This window comes from Castor canadensis, chromosome 15, assembly GCF_047511655.1.
Source record: "Castor canadensis chromosome 15, mCasCan1.hap1v2, whole genome shotgun sequence".
Taxonomy (NCBI): Eukaryota; Metazoa; Chordata; class Mammalia; order Rodentia; family Castoridae; genus Castor; species Castor canadensis.
This window is the reverse complement of record NC_133400.1, coordinates 29,306,809-29,328,755: the sequence shown is the minus strand read 5'-3', so window position 1 is coordinate 29,328,755 and position 21,947 is coordinate 29,306,809. Positions and strand designations below refer to the sequence as shown.

At 39.6% G+C, this 21,947-nt stretch overlaps 1 long non-coding RNA gene across 1 annotated transcript in view; it reads right to left on the bottom strand.

The window, feature by feature from the left end:
- LOC141417412 (uncharacterized) overlaps positions 1–21,947 on the bottom strand; it is a 97,183-nt gene that overhangs the window by 12,431 nt on the left and 62,805 nt on the right. The window contains exon 2 of the long non-coding RNA XR_012441966.1: positions 4,619–4,695. This is a non-coding gene — a long non-coding RNA (uncharacterized lncRNA). The remainder of the gene's footprint in view (positions 1–4,618; positions 4,696–21,947) is intronic.

Below are 21,947 nucleotides of genomic sequence, written 5' to 3'. Positions count from 1 at the left end.
AAATGTGCTTTGATATAGGTACAGGCAGAGAACTGAAGCTCTCTGTGTACGGGGAATCAGGGAAGAATTGATTTTGAGCTAATATCTGAAAAATGAGAAGGGATAAATTAGGCAAAGGGGATAGGGGAGGTAGGTGGCAGCCACAGAAGAGAACATTGCAGGCTCAAAAAGCTGCCTGGGCCTGGGGCCTGTGAACAGGTCAGTGCCATTCAGCACAAGGCAGAAATGGGTGAGCTGGTCCTATGGAAGATGAGGAAGTTACTAGGGACCAGACCTGAGGTGCATTAAAAACTGTGCTGATGACTTGAGCTAAGAGAAATGAGAAAGCACTAACAGGTTTTAAGGTGGGGAGAATATGACCCATTCAGACTCGCATTTTGAAATGATCATTCCAGCTGCTGTGAGGAGAAAGGGTTAGAGAGCCCAGGAAGGATGTGGGGGTTCATTCAGGAGGAAATTGCATCTATTCCAGGCAAGAGAGGTGGATATAAAGTTGGACTGGGAGCTGGGAGTAGAGAGCAAACTAAGCAAATTAATTTACCAAGCCAGAGTTTACCAAGCCAGATGGATGGGCAGTTCAATCTGGAAAGATGGAACACCAGAAGATAATCAGATTTGGGTGCAAAAATCCTGAGGACAGAATGGGTTTAGGGGCCCTTGGAGGCTTCCAGGTGGAAAAAAAAAACATTGATGGATGAGTCTGGGACGGAGAGATGCATTTAGACAAAGACTTGCATTTCCAGCATGTGGATCACAAAGGAAGATGGGGACATAAGCGAGACTGACATTACCAGTTTAAGTCACCTCTCTCTCTAGCCATTTCACCTGTGCCTGCTGCTACACCAGGAAAGCAGTTTTCTGCTTCCTCATAATGACCTCATAGGCCTCTGTACCTGCTCTTGCTGCATGTCTCTCTTCTCCAGTAATAAGCCAGTGATGCCTTGAGTCAGAGACACATGGCTGTCTTCCTGGTGTCCTCAGCACAGAGAAGAGACTCACCCTGTGTGAGCAGTAAAGTCCAAATTCACTTTTCTGTTGCACCATAAGTCCCAGTGCACTGCGGCTTTGTAAATGCTCAAGAAGAGCAGCCCACATCCAAAGCCCCACCTAAAACCCAGTCTCAGAGTTTTAAAGGGGGAGCTGTGGTATTTTATTCTTCCCTCTCCATCCAAGAAACAAGATAGGTGCTGAAACATTTATAAAAGAGGGTGGCATTGATGTTTTCTCCCTGTTAATACAGATAAGCGAGCAATCAGAGATTTATTGAGGATGTAGTTCCCACTTGTTAAGTACCTTCTAGGTGCAAGGGACTGACAGGTACAGAAATAAGAAACTGTTCTCAAAGAGCTTCTAGTGCAATCTCTTGTGCAGAACCTTGTGCCCTCATGACAATTTAACACTTGTGCATTAAATCAAAGCCTGAGTCCTCAAGCTTATAATCTCAAGAAAATATAGGGTAAACACAGAGGAAAAGTTAACTTTATCAATACACGCAAAGCCACCCTACCCTCTCTGGTACCTTTTTCTAATTAGCAAAAGGTGTCTTTCCTATAGGCAGACAACTCCTCAGCAGGACATATGACTTGGCAAGATTTAAGCCTGCCCTGGCCACAGTTTGTTGTGCAGTGCACAACCTGAATGATACTTGTGTGACACTAGTAACAAGTATTCAAAAAGAAGGATCAATATAGGATGAATGATCCAGGGAATACTTAGAAACAACTGCAAAGCCAGTGGTACATCTGGCAACACATCAGATTTGACCAAGGCAAAGGGTCCACTGATGGAGTAAGGAAGTGAAAGTGGGAGGCTTAGCTGAGGAATAATAAGGGAAGGCCCCAAATCCCAGGCTCAAGAGTTTGCACTTGACTCTGAAGGAACAGAATACTGGCTTGGGATATTGTGTTCTTTCCCCCCAAAGAAGTACCATGGAGAGTTGGCTGCCAGTATCAAGACACTGAAGAAAGTGCCCTCTTGCACCGTGAATATTCATGAAGAATTCCTTAGGATAAGAAAACAACCAAACATCTTTGTGCACACATGGGATCTCAAATAATAGTAAGATCTAATCTCTTGCATCTGTGCACATTGTGTGTACAGCTACAATAGCCTCCTTTGATTAGTAAGAGAATGCAGAACAGTCGAGGACTTTGGTGAAGGTCAAAGACAGAATTCACCTTGGCAAAACCAGACTTGAACCCAGGTTTCTCACACAGAATCCAGTGCTCAAGGGCACTTAACCTCCTTCCTGGCAAGGTCCCTCTATCACCAGCCACCATACTGACTACTTAAGTCTGCCAGCCCTGGGTCCTTTCCAAGAAAAGACAAAGCTTCCAAACAAGCAGTAATGACATTGATTATTCTAAGCCAGAGGCAGGGGTTTCAAGATCATTTCTTAATAGATTTGCTCTGCAGCACCCAAATCCTCATCCCAAGCACCCCTAGTCCTAAGAAAGAAATGTACAATACTTCATTAACGTGAAGGGAAAAAAAATCCCCTGGGGATTTTTGCAGTCTCATTTCCCTAGCTTGTCAAATGTCAGCAGCAAGCCAGCCTGGCTTCATTGTTAGCTTGGTTGTGTCTTATTTTTGTAGTGTTTTGCAGATTACAGCAGGCTTTTTCCCCCAACTGGGCAAAAACATACCACCTTTGAACCTCATAGAGTATCATTCAAAAGATTTTCCTGGGCTGGGGATGTAGTTCAGTAGTAGAGCACTTGCCTAGCATGTGCAATGTCCTGGGTTTGATCCCCAGCACCATAAGAAAAAAAATTTTTTTGCCTGTTCTCATTGGATTTCATGATATAGTATTCTCTTCTGCTATCACAGCCTATTGTATTTTTTCCAAGGAAGAACATAAAATTTATTTTAACATTCCTACATTGACCAAAAGACAATGGAGGGGCAGAGTGGGTGGTAAGGGAGGGAGTGGGGGCAGGGGGGAGAAATGACCCAAGCCTTGTATGCACATATGAATAATAAAAGAAAAAAAAATTAAATTAAAAAAATAAAAACAAAACAAATAAATGGAAGACTTCCAATATGTTATGCAAAGCACAAAATGCATCGTGTTCAAAAGCTAATTTTTAGTTGCTACATTTACATTGCCTTTTTATTTTCTGCTTCACCCTTTTGTTACTAAGGAAGTTCAAATGAAAGGAGATTTGTTTCTTTTTCTCAAAGACCCATCTCTCGCTGCAGTTTCTCCACACCTGAATTCACGCATCTCCCACATCATGATAATTAGCTCCATGGCAACCACTCATGACATCACAAATGCAATGTAATAGCAGAAGGAACCAGAGCTCAACACTCAGTTTGATGCAAATGCCCTGTGTGACCTAACGAGCTTGAATGATGGGACAAAAGGAATTTTGTCTGGAGGTTATAGCAGAAAAGTAATTCTTGAAGCTATTTTTGGATTTTGATATTTATTGGATTTCAAGCTTCTTGCTACCCAAGAGCCTGAGAATGTGGTCAAAGATCCATGAAACTTCTCAAATGGCACCACAGAATCTGCAATGAACTAACAGATTCCAGCCTCAGGACATCGACCCTTAACCATAGTCAGATCTCATAGGTATTTCTGATGCTCAAATGAGGGGCTCTTAAAATGCTTCTACAGATTTAAAGAAAACAATGTGTTCCTAGAAAGTCTTTTTCTCTTACCTTTTCTTACTCAAAATAAATGAATTGCCCAAAACCTCAAGCCAAGCTTAACAGCTATTAATAACTTTGTGGGCAGCAGCCAAAAGAGGTGTGGACCCAACATGATGGTGTGGTGTCTTTACCACACAAGCTTCCCAGAGAAGAATGAAAACCCTTTTTATTGTAAGACGGAGCACTGAGATGTGAGGTGAATGTCAACATCCACTTCTCACATGCATTTTTCCTGCAAATGGTCCCATCTTTGGGGCTTAAATTTTTATTTCAAATACTATTTAGATCCACCAGGGCTCTCAAAATATGGATTTCAAATTGGAGACATCAAAGAGCATTATTTACTAAAACCGCTGCAGCATCCCATCCCCTTCTTTCACAAATGCTACTGTAAATTCAAGCTGCTTTAATCTCTGTGACTGGAGAAAAAGAAAGAAGAAAAGTGTAGCTTGAAGAGGAACTGAACTCACAATCTGGGAGCCAGCAAGTAAACATTACCCACTGAGTACCTCGCCTTAATTACTGGCCTGAGAATTTCAATTTATACGTATTTTAATTAGTCACAGAAGGAATCCCCTATTATTCTCTGAATACTAAATTTAAAAAGCAAACAAAATGGGGGAGGAAAGGATTATTTAAAGGCCTCTGAGTATTAATCTTCACATTTTTATTTTTCTTCCCTCCTCCTCTCCCCCCAAATTTTGGGATAACGTGTCATGGAAAATTTGATCTTAGGGAAGGAAACACTAAGTTTGATTTGTGAACACAAACTACTTCTGACCACTATTTTAGCCAATGGAATTTCAGAAGCATAGGGCTATAGAAAATTTTGTATAAACAAAATAACACAACTATGTTCCCTCCAGAAATACAGAAAATCAAACTGCATGATTTCTGTTTGCTGACTGAGTAAATGAGTTGGTGAGTGAAAACTCCAGGGCTCCCTCATGCATCCTACCTTTTGATGTCCTTCAGTTTTATTTGCATTTTAAAAGTATGTTAATGGTTTTGCTTGTCCATCTTGGATGTCAGTTTCTGGCAACAGAAAAAGAAAAGCAAAATTGATTTTAATTGACTTTAATTTTAAAAATGTGTCATAACAGATTTCTAAAAAGTAGAATTTTCAAAACATAGGCATTGCCAAAGCTTTATTAAGAAGCCTCAACATGGTTTAACCAGAGAAAGATGCTTGGTTGAATGATACGTGGAGATTAAGCACCTTTGATATGATGGAATAGCCTTTTTATTAAGATATGAGCCCCTTAGTCCAACCCCATCAATCAACCAACAGCTATTGTAGCAGGTCTGACTGCAGTGGGCAAGGAACTCTGCTAGAGGCTTTGGGGGGATAAGATGTTTAGTACATGGTTCTTAAGGAACTCGTTAATGGAGGTAAGCCTATTACAGACACCAAGCAACCATCAGTTACAGTTGACCTGTGCTTTGAAAGTTCTAAGGAACAAGAGACCACTACTGAGTAGAGGGAACCATTGAGTTCTGTAGAAATGGTAGTAATCTGTGAGGATTGGGAAAGAATTGATGGAGAGGCATTGCGTTAGTCAGACTTTTCATCAATCCTGACAAATCCTGTAAGAACAGCTTTAAGAAGGAAGGTTTTTTTTGGCTCACAGTTTCAGAGGTTTCAGTCCATGGGCAGCTAGCTTCATGACTGTGGGCCTGAGGTGAGGTGAACATCATGGCAGGGAACATAGGGTGGAGTGAAGTAGCTAATCTCAATGTGCAAGGTAGGAGAGACAGAGAGAGAGAGAGAGAGAAGTTCTGTACTCACCAGCTTCCTCCTCCTTGTCATTTTGTTCCACCCTGTCTCTCAGCCTCACTGGGTGATACTGTCCATAATCCCCCTTAATCATTTCTGGAAACACCCTCACTGACGCATCTTGAAGTATACTTTACTAATCTTCCAGGCATCTATCAATCCAATCAAGTTGACAATCAAGACTAACCATCAGGAGCAGGGAGGTGGCACAAACAATGCACACACATGTAAGTAAATATAAAACTGAAAAAAGGAAAAAAAGAAAAAAAAGACTAACCATCACAAAAGTGCTGGGGGCTTGAGTCAAGTGGTAGAAGGCCAAGAAAGTTCAACACCCTAAATTCAAAACTCTGTACTGCCAAAGAGATTAACCATCACAAGCATAATATATGCAAAGACCCACAGCCAGAAGCCTGAATAAATTTAGAATAATAAGCAAAGGGCTGAATTTGTTGAGTGTCTGCCATGGCCAGGGCACAAAACAGAAAGGGGATCTTGCAGGTCAAATCCACATACACAAGAGTGGATAAAAGGGTCAACCTATGATCCCAGGATCTGAGTGAGAATCAGAGAATAAAAGAAAAGGGACAAGAAGGGCCTGTAATGACAGTTCAAAAGAAGACCTCCACAATAGCATAGACTTAATGTCACTCAAAGTTTCCCTGGCAGGATCCAAGAAAGATAAAGAATAAAGGGAGAGGTAATCAGTTATTAAGCCATCAGACTTAAAGAACCTGCCCAACTTTTCCTATTGGCATAGAATGAATTTACTGGGACCTCCACAGATGTAGTGGCTTGAAGTTGTTTGTTTGTTTGTTTGTTGGGGTGCTAGGGATCAAGTCCAAGACCTGGTGCATACAAATCACATACTCTAACATTGAGCTACACCCCCCAGTTCTAGTAAAATCCAGAAGCTGCTGCTGCTAGGGCGACTACAACCCCAAAACAGCATGTTAGGGAATCATTCTGTCAATCTCAAAGTCCTCAGGACTTCAACTAACCTTAGGACACTTGGCAAGGTCTCTGTCTCCAAAGTAATGATGGGAAGCACTGGGCTGAAAGTCAAAAGAGTGGTGCTGGGTCATCCTGGCTAGACACCAGCTCCCTGGAGACTTTGGAAGCAAGCCTCTTCCTCTCCCTGAGACCCAATTTCATTTGTAAAATGAGGATATTGGATCAAATACTTGTTTCCATGTATTGTGTTCTAGGATTTGAGATCAAGTGACTGTCCCAAGTTCCTGCAGCCATGTAGAAGTGAGATCCTGTGTCTCCTGACTCATCAATCTAGCATCTTTCCATAATACTGGACTACATGAGCAGGGGATATTAATAGTAACAGGTAGCATTTAGTAAGTGGCTACTGCAACTACTATCTCTAGTTCATCTACACTGTATCTTGTTAGCCCTCACATCAGTCATTAATAATAAGATAAAATTTTCAAATCATTTTATAGATTTGAAATCATTACAGAATGATTAAGTCATTTAATCATAATCAGACAATTAGTAAATACAGAGCCAGGAGTTGAAATCAGACACTCCACTCCTATTCCAGAATCCATTATCTTTATCTTTACCCTCCATGCAACACAGTAAAAGAAGGAGTAGCTCAGTGACAAAAAGGACACTGAAGCCTTAAAATAGAAAAGATGGCAGTCTTCCAGTGGTGAGTTCACATTGGAAGTATGCAGGCTTTTAGAAGAATTATTTTGGTCAGTGTTGCTTGCCTACACACCTCTCCATTTCCCTCTCCATAGATGACCACATGATCAGTACCAGGGGGATCATTTAAGATCCAGTGGTCTTCAATGTGGTCTGAATGGAGTATGATAATGACTACATAAAAAACAGGAGACAGTGGCCTACTGGCTAGCTCCCCCAGCTCATAAGACAAGGAAAACCAAAGCCACCACAGATTATTTTTACTACCAAATAAAACCCAAGAGGAGTTATCCTCTTGAAACTCTAGGGAGCCATGCTGACTTCACCTGCAGGCACACACAAAGGTTTATGCACTTGAACATAACTTGGATTCATGGCTGTGCCAAGAGATATTATTTTAAGCAAAATAAGAAAGGGGGACTTTAAAAGCTTAAGACTTCTTTCAGAGAACTACTATACGATTCGTATACTTTCTTTTGCCTGTCATAGCTAAAATCTCTATTCTAGGAGATTTTTGAAGTATTTTTGAGCATATTTTCCTTTTGCTAATAAAAACATGTTGTATGAGGGAAAGAACCCTGGACAGAGACTGGCAGCTTTGTGCCTAGTTCAGCACTTTCAACAACTGGCTACTTGACCTTGGCAGGTCATTTGATTTTCCTGAGCCCTGTGTTCTGAATCTATAAAGATGCATAGAGATCAGCAAAAGACCAAGAACCCTTGAATTGTGATTCTTTTTTGAGGTACCGAGGAGATTGAACCCAGTGCCTTGTGTATGCTAGGCAAGTGTTCTATACCTTGAGCTATGCCTCCAGCCCTTTGGATCATGAATTTTGCTAGATGAATCCACAGGAACAAAATTGTGATCTGTGGAGATTCAAATAAGAAACAAGAGGCAGGGAATGCCCTATTGAAATTGGAATTAAGTTCAGATAAACAGCTTTGACTTGGTCTAGTTCTAGAAGCCTGGGTTGGCTGACTTGCTGCCACACCTTGGGGGCTTCTCAATCTAACTACACAGCAGGGAGACTGAAGCCTCCTTCCCTGGTGATTGTTTGCATGAAGCAAAGCATTGCAATCCTCCCTGACCTCCCTGGAGGGAAGGTTTGCCTCCTTCCCGGGGGGCCTCTGCAGCACAGATAGCAGAGTATAGGAAGTAATGAGCTGGGTAGCAGGGCTGAGATGGAAAGCTGGCCCTTTCTGGCATGGGGACAGGAACTCCCTCCCTATACTTCATGATTTTGTCTCAATAAGCTATGGCTCTTCCCATAATTCTGACAGAAAAACCCTCTGTCTCATCCTTGCTGCTTGCACACTGGGGCGAAGGATATTTCTCCCAACCCTGCCAGTCCTGGGTGGTGTTTACCAAAAGTTGTGTTTCTCTGGGCCTCTAGGATTCTTCTCTCTCACACGAAAGCAAGTTAGCTTTATTCAGAGTATTATTTTCCCTGCGTAGAATTATACTCAGGTACTTAAAAAGAAACCTCATATTTCCCACTCCCCAAGAGTAAAAGGGGCTATTTCTGTTTCCCTTCACATGTAAAACCAGAGCATGGTGGGTGAGGGGTTAGTATTCAGGGAAGTGTAGCAAGGATTCCTTCACTTGACAACAGGGGGACCATATAGTCCAGCTTTATTACTAAAACATGAAGTTTCTGAAGGCAGGGATATAATAGTCATTGTATACATCCAGCAACTAGAAAAGCTCCTGCCATATAGTATATAATTAATAAATATTTTTGGACAAAAGAGGGCCAAATGAATGAATGAATGAATGAATTCTGACTCTAAAATCCTAGGATCCTGCAATTATTTGGCCTATGTCAACTGTATTCTTTCTAAGCCACTGATTCTCTTTACTCACAGTCTCCTAAAACCTCCTGTTCTCATTTCCACATTTATTTGGTCTCATGGACCTCCATACTGGAGATCTGGCTGCTTCATTTCTTGTTAAGATTAATTTCACTTTTTAACTGACAAATAAAAAGTGTATATACGATGACTAAATTGAGATAATATATGCATCACCTCACATACTTTTCATTTCTTTTTGTGGTGAGAGCACTTAAAATCTTCTCTTGGCAATTTTCAAGAATAAAATACATTATTATACTTTGATAAGATTAATTTTAAAATAATAATAGCCACCATTCATCAAATACTTAAATATATTAATCACTGTACTAAATACTTTAAATGTACAATGTCTTTGCATTATCGAAATAACCCAAGGTGGTTATACTTTCATTCAACAAACGAAGAAATTGAAACAAAGAGGGGAGGTGTTTTGCCTGATGTTACCCACATGTCAGGTTGTGGGGCTGAACTTCCAACTCAGTCAGGGTGCAATGAGGTCATGACCTTAACCTACAGGCTTGTTGTGCAAGCGTCAGCCTTACTAATAACCAGGGCATTGATGGTAAATCTCTTGATCAGAGGACAGGGTGCTAGGGTCTACGGCCTTCACAATCACCTGGAGCACATCATTTTCCATTTGCTTCTCCCAGGTCCTACTGGCTTCCTTTCTTTTCATCTGAGTCATTGATGAGTGTTCTTCAAAGTAGGATTGTAAGTGGCAGCATCAAGTCTATTCAAGACCAAGTACCAAACTTTGTGGTAGTTCAGACCAACAAGTAGAGAGGACTCCCTCTACTTAGACATTTTCATAAGCCTTTCATGACCTGCATACAAATACCTATTATCTTTACCTATAATCGATACTCAAAAACTATTGTTGAATTAATGAATTATTATATTGGTACATTAATGGGTGAATAATAAAATAATTCAAGTTAAAACCTTAATTTTTTGCTACACAACAAGAAGTCATTATTCTTTTAACGTACATGTCTTCAATACCTGGTCAGGACCTGCTATGAGCCTAGCACTATGCTGGCCACTGTAGGATACACAAAGTCTCACAGTCAGAAGTTACAGCTGAGGTGGGAAAGAAGATCAAAAGACCTGAAACAACTAGACAGCAATATACACTAACTTCACCAGAGCATTTGACACTATCCTGTGTCTTAGAGGAATCAAGTACATTCTTTTAGAGCTTTTCCTATGCATTTAAAATTACTAAAGTTAAGTAAAGTTGTCATTTGTCCATCATCACACATGTTAGTGTCACATCAGTCGTAGTGATTCCAGAACTATTTTTTTCTTTTTGCAGTGCTGGGGATTGAATTCAGGGCCTTGTGCATGCTAAGCAAGTGCTCTACCACTGAACTACACTCCCAGTCCCCAGAACTCATTTCTTAATCTCTACTCTGTACACTACATGATACAGTAAGAGCAGGTATCTCAGTGACATGGAACATTACAACTTCACATACAAATGTATTTGCATATTTGGGTGTGGTTTTGTTTCATTTCTGTGTGAGTTTTTGGCATGAATGGGATCATAAACTATGTACTATTTCATGAATTGTTTTTTCATGTCTCATATGTCTTGGAGATATTTCCATGCCATTGCAGAAGACATCAACCTTATTTGTTTACAGCGTCAGTATATTCCACTGTATGGATATTTATTTAACTTTCTTCCTACTGATAGAAACTTAAGATTTTTTCCAGCTTTTCAATTCCATTATGTCACTTAACATTTGCTGTTACATGCATATGTATTTCTGCAGTATAGGTTTGTAGTAGTGAAATTGTTTGGTTCAGGGAAATGCACATTTTTGTAGTAGATCTCTGAAAGGATTTTGCCACCTTGGCCAAGTTAAAGCCACCAGACTTATGTAGACTCCAGAGGCAGGAATTAAGAATGCATATCCCTACTCATACTTTAACATAATATCTCCCATTTTCCATGGAGCATTTGCACACATTTTCTCTGTTAATCCTTAAAAGAAGTTATACTATGTTCATTCTACAGATGAAGATTCTGAGACCTAGCCAAAAATTGGTCTATGAATCAAAATCAGAGCTAAAACTAGGGAGAAAAACTCGAAGCCATTTATTAAAAACCACAACTAGAATAATAAACTGGATTAATAGAATATTTGGCCTGTGCTCAGCTGTTAACATGTCCACATATAGAAGCTTTTAAAAGTAGATAACATGAGTATAATCAACTTTTGACAAGTTTTGAGAACAGCAATGTGTAAAAGAAGATGGGAAGTGTTTTAGCTCAAAAGTATTATGATCTTGTAATCACAGATTTTAAAAATAAATAAAATGAAAGGAAGAGCTCTATGCTAATAGAATGGGAAGAAAAATGACAAAAGACCAGAAAGAAAGTTTAAGATGGGAGAGTCCTACAAAAATAGGTTCCAGGAATACACACAATGACTTACAAAAAGGACATACTGTTTTGTGGAGGTCCAAGTAACCCAGGCTCAACCTTCCTACCAAAGAACAGTATTCAACCTGTAAGTTTTTTTCACCAGACTGAGAGGAGGAGAAGTGACAATTACTTGATCAACAGAAAATCTCAAGGTGAATCCCTTCAAAGACAACCTACTCCAAGTAAAAAATTTTACTGCTAAATATTACTTATGGTTGAACAATAAGTATCAGTAGGTAAGAGAATTTTGAAGAAGAATTTGTAAGCTTCTCTGCAAGAATTAATACAGAAATCTGTTCTTGATCATCCTGATCACAGCAATGACAGAACAGGGAGGAAACTGTGCAGAGCAGATTATGAGATTATGAGAACTTGATATAAGCACAGCTGTATCCAATAATCAGCAGGCTGAGTTTGGCATGGCCCCAGCCGCAGAAGAGTGCAAAATGCAGCACAGCTGCTTTTCCTACATTGTTTATGTTCAGAGAAGTAGGAACAGGTTTCTTTTGTTACAATGTTATACCCCTCTTTGAGAACTGTTGCTCCACCTTCTTGTTTACCACTAGATATAAAAGACTCGCTGAAGGAGGATTGGAGGGGAGGGTTGGATGGGGTTTTTTTTTAATGGAGGATTTTGATTGGCTGCAGCTAACACTGCTGCTGGCTGTGTGTCTCCACCAGAGCAGCTTTCTGCACCAAGAACTTTATACATAGGCTTTAGAAAAGCTAAGTTAAAGAAAAGCTAAAGAGAATATGGCACAGTGCAAGTCTAAGGACTGAGACTTTAAGAGTTATGCATATGCAGGTTTTAGACACAGCTGCTGTTGTTTGTCTGCAAGTCTGAGCACCAAGACTTTAAGAATGCTAAAGAGAAAACATGGGACAGTGCAAGTCTAAGGAAAGAGACTTTGAAGAACAGAAAAGAAGACTTTGGAAGTAAGGTTTTAAAGAATAGAGAAGAAAGACTTCAGAAGTATGATTTTAAAGATAGAGAAAAGAAGCAGAGTAAAAAGAAGAGAAGAGTTATTAGAGTAAAAAAGCAATAGGCTATTGTGCTTCTCCATCTGAGCACTCAACACACCTGGCCCCAACTTTCTTTCTTCTATCCTTTGTCCTTTCTGCATCTCCTGTCACCCCCAGTTAGGTCAGTAGAACAAGGGAGTGAAAGAAAGCTCACTCCGGGAAACTGTAATGATGTGTTGATAAACTTACTCCATCAGGTGCCCTAACATTTACATGTGAGTTTCAACTAAGGATTCTATAAGGATTTGTAATGTCTCTTCTCAATAGCCATAAAAGACAGCCTGTCCAGTCTAAGATCCTTTCACTTGGCTGGTATATAATGTATCTATAAATCATAACTCTTTTTCAGCTCTAACAGTATAAACTGCAGATGAAATACATTAGCAAAGGATCTAAGACATGGACTCACACCAAGTAATGTCTTCAAAGATGGTTGTCTATAAATACCAACAAAAGCTTTCAAAAACATGTAAGCTTTCTCTATCAGCCTCTGGTTGGGAGAAAAAGAGAGCAAGGACTGTGTCCCTTTAAGAAACATTTTCAGCAGTGAGTGTGGTGGTTCACACCTGTAATCTCAGCACTTGGAAACCTGAGGTAAGAAGGACATGAGTTCCAGGCTAGCCTGGGCTACATAGTAAGACCCAGTTTCAAAAAAGAAAGAAAAAGAAAAAATAAACCTATTTTCTGAAACTTATGTAGTTCTCAAGTAGAAGGTCTTAGATTATGAAAAATCATTGGCAATGTATTACACCCTATTACTGCATACCACTGGGAGTTTAAGCTAGAATTTATAATTCTGCCTTTACTCAGGACACGCAGTGTCCTGGCCACCCTGCATAAAAGATTGGCTGTGAACTTTGCCAAGGACTTACTCACATTTCAGCTGACCAAGATTTTTAATAAGCATCTAACTTCCAAACCACCCATTCTGAGATCCTCTGCAGCAGCCAAAGTGAAACAAAAGCCTTCGTTTTCCTGTAGGTTTCTCCCTTTGACCAGCTCCAGAAAATAGTCTCTTCTCTCTCTCTAGGGATCCTTGATAAATATGTAGCTCATAAAGACAGCAAGCAAGAGGATCAATCTGTGACAGGAAGGAGAGACACTCTGACACCTTCACAGGACTCTTAACAGATGCTCGCTGCACAGAGGGCTTGAAGGAACTATGGGATTGTTGTTGCTGTGGCAACCGTGCATGCCTAAATGAACAGCAAAATTAATAGTCCCTAACAGGGCTTTTGTGGTATCAATAGGATGGCAATATTTCCCTTTACTGGAGAATGTGTATCTCAATATTGACCCCACTTAGATATGGTTCTTGTGCAAAGAAAACTGGTGTTCAGTAAATAACAAACAGAATAACCCTTAGGTATTTGCTGCACGAACCTGTCCAAGCCAAGGGCAGAGGCCAGGCTATTCTGCCTCCCTGCTGAAGTTAAGAGTCACCTTTCAAATCCCAGGCCTTTTCGTGGCCTTCTGTTGAATTTTATCATGCTATTGCTAGTCTCCAGTTGAACTTTTGTTGGAAGCAGATAAGGCTAAGGGGGAGCTGAGGGGAATCAGAATGAAATACAAAGAGGAAAAAAAGCAAAATTAGCTGCAGCCCATAATTGGACCCTGCTTGGCCTTGAAGAAGGCACAGTACATGATAATTAAATCACTTAATATGTTGCTGGCTGAAAGGCCTATTGTAGACAGCAGGGACAAAGTTAACCTGGACTCAGGTTACTTGAGTCCTTGTTCTGAAGAATTAGATGAATTTTATCCTTGAATGGAGATAAGGAATAGGGGAAAAAAAGCTTTTTTAGGACATAAGATGTTATTAAAATCTGTTAGGCTGGGCTGAGAGAGTAACTCAGTGAGAGTACGTGCTTAGCATGCATAAAGCCTGAAGCCTTGGGCTCCATCTCCAGCACCAAAAAACAAAAATGTCTGTTGGTTAAGAAACTTTTAGATCATGAGAACTATTTAAGAAATTGCCCAGTTACTATTCTATTAGTTGAACTGTTCAACAAAAATGTGCCTTTCAAATATGGGTAACATTCAGATCTAATTTTAAGCAGAAGGTTGATTCCCTTGGATGTTTATTATTGCTATGGGATAGAATTGGAATGAAGACAATATTTCTGCTTAAAATAATTTCTCCAAAGTTCTAGACAATGGCAACATTAGGAGTAAAGATCTTTGTCAGGTCATGTTGACTTGGATGTTTAAAGTTTGGTGCTAACAAGCTGGGTCAAATGCATAGAGTAGCTGGCTGAAAGCAGTCAGGTCAGCTCCACAGTCAGACTTTTTAATGCCAGTCAGTCCACTCAGGTATATATCCAAGTTTGCCAAAAAGAGTAAGCAAAAGCACAGAATGAGTTCCATGCACATCCATCCTGGCTCAGCATATACAGACAGATAATACAAGATTCAAAGTTTCTTTCCTTTAAAAAAGAAAGAAGTTCACACTTATTTTACAAATCCCATATGGCAATTCATCAAAAAATGCTGTCAGTAGATATTTGAGCACCACAGAATGTGGGTTAAATTCACACAAGTATTGTTATTTATGACTTTACAATATTAGCCTGATAACACATTAATTTTATAAATAAGTAAAGTGCATCTTTATTACACAAAAGTAGAGGGAGGGTTGTTCAAGTGGTACAGTGCCTGCCTTGTAAGCATGAGGCCCTGAGTTCAAATCTCAGTACCATGAAAAAAAAAAGAAAGATATGCTTTAAATACAAATGAAAATACAATTGTCATCTCAAAGGCTCCTTCCTGCTATGGTTTGAACGTGTCTCCCAAAAGTTGATGTTGGAAACTTAATCCCCAATGCAACAGAGCCTAGAAGATGGGGGTCTATTAAGATGTGATTAGGTCATGAGGGTACTTGAAATCCTGTACCCTCCAGATGGGTTAGGTAGCAAAGGGCATTTGTTATAAAAGATGGTCCTCTTGCTCTCTCCCATCTGATCTCCTGTCCTTTGGCTCTCTACTATGGAATGACAGAAAAGCAAGACGATTCTTGCCGGAGGCCAGTGCCTCAGTAGTGGACTTTCCAGCCTTCAGAACTGTGGGAAATACATTTCTTTTCTTTATAAATTACCTAGTGTGTTGAATTCTGTTACAGCAACACCAAATAGCTTAAGATACTTTTCCTCTCCCACTCCCTATAAGGATCTATTAATACAAGCCTGGATATGACTTATAGAACATGCTTAGGTGATAATAAGTTATAAAAATATACATTTTTATAACTTATTATCACCTAATATACTAATAAGTTATACATTTTTATAACTTATTTATGCAAAAATTCCATTGTTAATGTCCTCTTTTTCACATGAGTGCTAGATACATGGGTATGTTCACTTTACGAAAATTCATCAAGGGTTACATAACTTTCTGGATGTACATGAGCCTTCAACAAAAAGTTTTTTAAAATCTTTTATTTCTGCATTGCTGATAGTCTAAGATGAATGACACAAATAGTTATGTATTGCTTTAGAATTCACTTATTCTTATAAATGTGAAGGTTAAGAAACATTTTGCAGGAGGTGGAGCATGGTGGTACTCAACTATAATCCCAGCTACATGAGGTGAGGTAGGTGGCTTAAGGCAGTCTAGACAAAAGCATGGGCCCCTGTCTGAAAAATTACTAAAGTAAAACAAGGCTGGGAACTTGGCTCAAGTGGTAGAACATCTGCTATGCACAAGGCTCTAAGTTCAAAACCCCAGGAATGTCAAAAAGGAAAAAAAAAGTAGTGTTCAAAGCAAATTGAATAAGTTCATCATTTAAATGAGAGATGTGGATTGTAGCCCTGGCTTGACCAATGGCCACGGATGAATTTGAATCTCTCTCATGCTTACAAAGGGTTGCATGAGCCATAGTCCAGTGTCTCTTTCAGCTCCGTGTTGCGTCGCATCAGGGAGCAGGCCAAATGAGAGATGAGCGTCCCTGGGTGAGTCTCTCTGTAAAGAATCAAGCCACTTCCTGATGTTTCTCTTCAGCACTGGAGAATGTGATGGGGGAAGAGGGGTAGCTGGAGTGAGCAAAAGCTTGACTGAGGGAAGCCTTGATGCATATGACTAGGCCCTGTTAGCCACAAGAAAGCCTCAATCTAGTCACATACTTCTGGAGTCCCCCCAAAAAGGAGAAGTTGCTATTTCTCACTTAAAGTCTAAAATCAGTAAGACTGGGATTAACCTTTTCCTACCAAAAGAATTCAGCAGGATTTCTAGTGAAGTTCAGTCGGAGGAGGTGATAAGCTAAGTCTACTCATTCTACAAACATTTACTGAGAGCCCCCTGACTATCAGGCTTCCGAGGAGTTGTCCGGGATAAAGTGGCAAAAAAGACAGACAGGATTCTGCCCTATGGGGCCTCTGAAGCTTGTGAGGGACACAGAAAAGTGAACAAGCAATTACTGGGAGGGATGTATGATCGGTGCTATAAATGGAAAAATGAAAGTCGTGAGCCAACCAAGCACAGGAGGGGCACATAACCCAGCAGGAGAGCTTTCTGGCACAAGTGATCTCTAAATAATGAGCAGGAGTTCACCACATAACCAAGTTTAGCTTACATGCTGGGGTCAGGACTGCTTAGAGTGGGCTCCAGAGTGAAACTACTTAGCTTACACTCCCTGTGCTACCACTTCATAGCTATATGAGCCTGGTAGGGCTCTTAAGCTCATTAAACCTCAGTTTCCTCATCTGTGAAATGGGAATTATTATAATACTCATGGTTTGTTATAAAGATTAAGTGAGAGAACCCATGCAAGCCCTATTTCACACACAGATGCAGAGAGGAAATAAGTAATATTCCAGCAGGAAGCCTGTGCATAAGTAGGCCCAGCGGGGACATTTGGTGTCCTGAAGGTAATCCAGTCCAGCTGGAGAAAAGAATGGCAGGAGGCGGTGAGAAGAGGCTGGAGCAGAACCAGGCACCAGAGGGGGGAAAAACCTCTCTACACTGTGTGAAAGTTTTTGGAATTCGTCCTGAAAGAATGTGGAAACTCTGACGTCTGCAAGGAGAGGCTCCTAATGTTTACTATCCACCTTTATTAGTAGAGAAGTGTGCTGCCCACATAAAAAATACTTATTTTACCCCAAAGCATTAAGACTCTGCCTCCACCAGCTAATTATTTCCTCTACAGTAGATAAAGTCCTGCTGGAATTCAATAGCTCACTAATATCCAAGGGTTCCCTTCCCTTGTTGAGTTCAAGATGCTGGAGGTTGGATAACAGCAGTTCATTCAGAGAATGCATTACCAAAATAATGTAATTCAACCTAAGAGACCCAGTTCAGAAAAGTAACATAGTATATCTTTTCATGAGCCATGAGCAGCAATATACAGCAGGCCTCTCTTGAGTCATTAAACTTGCTCTATTAGATTAGAGAAAAGCCCAGTCAAATAGCCCTGCTTTGGTTGGATTTTTTTGTAGAACACAGATCTCTTTTTTCCTAGCAGATGAATAGCAAGCATAAACCATAGCAACAGAGCTTTGTGTAATATAGGATGCAGGATACATGCTTCTGCACCTTCCATCTCCTTAAACCTAACCTTTAAGAGGAACTTTAACAGAACAGATCAAGGCTTCTTAGCATGAATAAGTATTAGAGTGAAGTCCATAAAGGATGAATGTGAGAACTGACATGATTCAACACTTAGAAATGATCTGGGAAAAATAAACAATGAATGTCTGATGCAGACAACCCAGTGCTTCTGGGTAGTTCAATGCCAAGGCAGCACAAAACATTTATAGCAAGAGTGAACAGGAGAATGGCAGATGTGATGTGTGTTTAGAAGAAACAATCAAATTCTTCCTTGTAAAAGGGTGAACTACCAGTTAGAACAACCCAAAAATGACTCCTGGAATTATGGTGTGGTTCCTATTGGGTTACTGAAGACAGAAAAGTTGGCATATCATCAGGAAGGGCACTGAGAGCAAAAGAGGAAGCAAACATCCACCCTTCTTCAGTCCTCTAAACCAAAATGGAGGCACAGCCTCTCCTGAAATGTTATGTGGGTTTATGGCAATGCACAAAGAAATACAAAACCAAAATCCGATGGCATTCTCACAGCTCTTGTACATGCCTCACACATCTCCTGTTTGGAGATTCACTATACTATTTGTACACTAACAGACTTAAATATCAGTGAAAATGAATAGTTGGTTCATGTATTTAATGAATATTTATTGAAAACCCTATAAATGTAAGGTACTAGCCTAATAATTGGGAACAACATCAAAAAGGATGAGACACTTACACTGCCCTCAAGGGGTTTGCCATCTACTAGATGTGACAAGCCATAGGCCTTACCTCTAACACAGAGTTCAAAATAACAAAAAGCACAATGGAGAAGCAGCTGGAGTGTTACAGACTCATCCTACACATACTTAAAGAATATTATTATGTCAATAAATCATATATACGATGTATTTTTATTAGCCTCATTCATTTTAACCTTAACCTGGACAGTGATGAGCACTGTAATTTTGCTAACTGACAATTCCATTAAAGCCCAGAGCCAGTAGCTGATATTGATCAGCAGGTCATGGTGGCAACAGGAAGACGGGAAGTTTCTGAATGGTGCTGAACGATGGAACTGCTATCAATAGTGAATGTTAAGATAATAGGCTCTTTTTTTCTTGGTGAAAGAAGATAGAAGCTCAGTTCATTTCATTTCTGAATGACATCTGTCAGCATTTCTGTAGCTTTTGACCACAGGGCACTTGATTTATTCTGCTACTACTACAAGGTACAAGAGCCATGCCCTAAAATACTCTTTAATAAAAGAATAAAAGTCAGGGGAATAAAAATCAGGCTCGACATTCTGTCTCCATTTAAATCAGTACAGTGCTAAGGGTGTGGTTCAAGTGATAGAGTGCCTGCCTAGGCAAGCTTGAGGCCTGAGTTCAAACCCTAGTAACTGCCAAAAAAAAAAAAGACTTAAATGTTCCAAGTCAGTGTAGAGAAGCTTAGGACAACCTTGTCCTTCCTTTCCCTATTTCCACTCCCAGGATACACATTGAATTTGCTTAGGAAATTAAGTTCTTACAGAAATACCTACTCTTCCCAAACCCCATAGTCAGAGTTCAAGGGGAAACCTGTAGTACTATAGTAGGGCCTGAGATGACAAGTGTCTTTGGAAGTTTGGAATTTTCATACCCTCTAAGCAAGATACTCCAAGGAAATCAGGTATTGAAAGGGAGTTTCAATTTTGCTACATAAAATACAAAGCCCTTTTACTCCTCTTTCTATGTAAGCTCTGACATGGGAAACAAGCTTATATTGTTAGCTACCTTTGCAGTTATCAGTGTCTACCTCTTCATGAAACCTCTTTAATGCACATAAAAGATAGACTTGCCCATTCTCCATCATTTCCACCATTACGTTTGCCTCTGTATGTGTTAGTGGACTGGAAGGCATATTTATACAGGTATCTCTTTATTAATAGAAGTCAGTTAACTGAGTTCCTAAATGTGATGAAACCATATTTTAGAATGGACCAAACTTTTTAAGATCATATATTTAAACAAAATAAAGATTTTCAAGTATATGACATTAAAAATATTAGAAATGAAATTAGTGAAGAAGTATCTACATGTTGGGTTTCTCATGTACAAAGTAGGTTGCTAGATGCTGTGTAAGAGGAAAAAAGTTGAAGATATAGTCCCTATTTTCAAGAAATTTATATTCTAATTAGGAAGATAAATCTTAAAATATATGCACATTAAATATAAGAATTATATATTAGAATAGTACCAAACAGTTTAAGGATGAAAAAGAATGAGTATAAATACTAGACTTTATTTCAAAAGAGCTTGGACTTGTTGGAAAAATTGCTGCAGCTTTAGAAATGTCTACCTTTTACCCAGAGCCTCTTTGTGAGATGGCATTACCGATAAGTGTTTCAGTTATTATATTTTTAATTTTGTGTTTTATTCTAAATATAGTTTGGCATTATTTTAAACTTGTAAATATTCTCCCCAACCAAGCTCCAAAGATGATAATTTCTAAAGAGAGTTTCTATTAGTTAAGGAATAGCTGTATTACTCAAATCCTATTTCATTTGGTCTCTTGTTTTAAAGATACTTGCGATTAACCTTCTCTGCATTTCTACACTCCTTAGTAATACTAAGAGCAACAAATAACATGCACACATTCTGTGCTTCACCAAACAGAAATCTTAATTGTAAACCAAAAATTAACTTTTGTTTTGTTTCTCTCTTTTTTTAACAGTACTGGAATTTGAACTCAGGGCCTTGTACTTGTTAGGCAAGTGCTCTACCACTTGACCCATGCCACCAATCCTCTTCTTTTGTTTCGTTTTGTTTTGTATTGGAGGTCCCGGGGATGTGAACCTGGGGCCTCAGGAAATGCTATATTCCCACCCAAATAAACTTTTGAACTTGAGTTTAAAATGTTATAGTTTGGACATCTTAGTTCTCTCTCTGCCTTCATTCTGGGGTAAAAGTTAGAAGAGACATCAGAATCAAAGCTGAACATGTGGATTCACACTGCAGAGGAAGAAAGGGACCATTTTGGAGAACAGCAAGGAATATGCCTGTTGTTATAGCTGTAAATTAGAGTGCATGCTGCATGTTAAGTAAGTGGTTTGTCTGCTTTGTGTTACTTTTTATAAATAAACACAGAACTATAATCTTAAATGCATGGTGAGAATGCAGATAATTGCTTTTAGTTTTATAATTGGGAGTCAGCTGTGTCTCAAAACAGAGAACCTAAAAGCCACTCTGGGGCAACACACTACACGCATTCAAAAAGATATGGGTGGGCTGCTGGAGTGGCTCATATGGTAAAAGCACTTGCCTAGCAAGCATGGATCCCTGAGTTCAAACCCCAGTACTGTCAAAAAAAAGGATATGGGTAGCCAGGTGAGCTATAATCCCAGCACTGTGGAGGCTGAGGCAGGAGGATCTTGTGTTTGAGGATAGCCTGGGCTACATAGCAAGACCCTGTCTCCAAAAAAAAAAAAAATGATATGGATATATGAAGGACTTCCTCAATCAAGTAAGGGAACACCTGCAATCACCCCATGTTTCTAGGCTTTTGTTTCATCCTTCCAGAGTCCCCAGAAAGATGGACCTAGATGGACCTGTCTAAAAAACATAGGATAAATTCTTCTGCTGCCAAATTGTCCTCAGACTATCCAATGTCACACCTATGCACACAAATTTCAACATCATAGTTCCAAACTTCTCAGTCTAATTACTGTGCCCATATGAGGATGATAATGCACCCCGTACTTGATTATTCAAAAAACTATTATCTAGGCCAAGTATGTAAGCTTGTCCCTGTTCCCTTGGTTTTCTGCCATTTGGTTATTTTAAGGTTCACTGGCCTCATCACACACAGGACAAAGGAAACAAAACAAGATGAAACCAAATCAGCAAAGTTTAACTTTCTACATTATCTCCTAAAACTGTGAGCTGGAGAAGGCTCATGAAATGACTAGTTTAACATGAAAATTGAAGTTATTTTTCCATTTGATTCATTCACAATGCTCTCTCTCCAGAGACA